Genomic DNA, 1,494 nt, shown 5'->3' on the forward strand with positions numbered 1-1,494 from the left:
ACAATACTTTTAGGTGGGTCATTTTCTCATTCCAATCCGAAGAGTGCTAGATGGTCTCCCTCCTCCAACTTCTTCTGTCTTCCTCCCAGACAGAAGCGGTGAGGACCGTGGTCAAGTGGAGAGAGTCCGCCTTGCCAAAAAGTGTTTAAGTTCAACGTGTTTGAAAGCACCGTGCTGGCCAATACAAAACAAGTTTTCCCGGCAAATGCAGCCTTCGAGCATCTCGTTCGTGGCTTCTGTTGAAGAAATGGGCTTTGAAGACAGAGAGACCTAATTTTGAATCTTTGCTTCTTATCTGTAAAACGCAGTCATGTTTCAAATCATAGAGCTGTTGGGAGGAGTACATGAAATAATGCGAGTAAAGTGCTAACTGCGGGGCCTGACACATAGTAAGTGCTTAATTTATAGTAACTGTTATTATTGTAGTGAATCGGAGAACAGTGATGGTGATGAATTTTTTTTATAAAAGCAGCCTTCCTTCTCTTGAGCCAATTAAACGATCACTGGTGTGGCAGTAACGCCATCTGGTGGTCAAAGTTGAGAACTGCAGGGCAGTGTAGCAGGCCTTACAGAATGGTTAGGAGCCAAACAATGTTATTCATCGTCCCAGAAAAGGAAGCCAGGAAGGTTTGAGATGTGAAGAGGCAGAGACAGGATTATAACCAGGGGCCTGACTTCAGAGCTATTGCACCAAACCACACTGCTGTTCTGCTACCACATAGCACAGCGCCTGACCCACAGCCACCTGACTCCATTGAATGTGGAGTTTCTCTTCTCTTGGTAGACCAGCAAGACAGAGGCAGAGAGCTGGGGGAAGGGGAAAGAAGTTCAGCTTCTGTAGATACAGTCAGAATTTTGCACAAAGAAAAAAATTAAGCCTACTTTAATTTCAGCATACGTGCAAATTTTGTGTTGCACAGTTTAGGTATTGTTTTTATTTTGAGTGACATATTAGAAGGTGTTCCATATAATTTTTTCAGGCTTGAAGCCTCTAAAGGTTGTCATCTGGCTGGTTTTTTTGTTACATGCAGCCAAAAGCATCCTGAGCATCTCTCCCAGCACAGCTGGATCCTCTGTGGGTCCAACAGAGATTGTGAAAATTCCCTTCTAGCCACTCATTCCAAATCTGAATCCCACAGCTCCTGGGTCCCCATCTTTTCTCTGCCTTGGGAGAGTCCTGCTGAGACCCCAAAGCAGTTGTCGGTGACCACAGATCCCGGCAATGTCCCAAAGGTGGTTTTAAGTTTCCCCGTGGCTGAGGACGGGACATACTGCCTAGATAGAGCTGCAGGTGGCTGAAACTGGAGGAGGCATCAGCCAGGTTGCACTGCACCTGAGCCACCGGAGGGCACCTGCCTCCGATCAATGCCACCTGACTCCCAGGTTCCAGCGCGGGCTCAGGAATTAGCCTTCTTTTCAAACCATCCCAGGCAATTCTAATACAGCTATCCCGCTGCCCCCCACCCCTCACTCCCATCTCCACACACACACACA

The sequence above is a fragment of the Pteropus alecto genome, unplaced genomic scaffold (genome assembly GCF_000325575.1).
Source record: "Pteropus alecto unplaced genomic scaffold, ASM32557v1 scaffold45, whole genome shotgun sequence".
NCBI classification, from domain to species: Eukaryota; Metazoa; Chordata; class Mammalia; order Chiroptera; family Pteropodidae; genus Pteropus; species Pteropus alecto.